This window comes from Rhincodon typus, chromosome 42, assembly GCF_021869965.1.
Source record: "Rhincodon typus isolate 14 chromosome 42, sRhiTyp1.1, whole genome shotgun sequence".
NCBI classification, from domain to species: domain Eukaryota; kingdom Metazoa; phylum Chordata; class Chondrichthyes; order Orectolobiformes; family Rhincodontidae; genus Rhincodon; species Rhincodon typus.
The window spans coordinates 6,307,050-6,307,404 of NC_063373.1; positions in this window are offsets into that span (position 1 = coordinate 6,307,050).

Here is a 355-nt window from a genome sequence, read left to right on the forward strand (position 1 = left end):
GTGTCTCACTGCCCTCCCTCCCTCTCCGTGTCTCACTGCCCTCCCTCTCCGTGTCTCACTGCCCTCCCTCCCTCCGTGTCTCACCGCTCTCCCTCCCTCTCCGTGTTTCCCTGCTCTCCCTCCCTCTCCGTGTTTCCCTGCTCTCCCTCCCTCTCCATGTCTCACTGCTCTCCTCCCTCTCCGTGTCTCACCGCTCTCCCTCCCTCTCCGTGTTTCCCTGCTCTCCCTCCCTCTCCATGTCTCACTGCTCTCCTCCCTCTCCGTGTCTCACCGCACTCCCTCTCTCTGTGTCTCACCGCGCTCCCTCCCTCTCCGTGTCTCACCGCGCTCCCACTCTCCGTGTCTCACCGCGCTC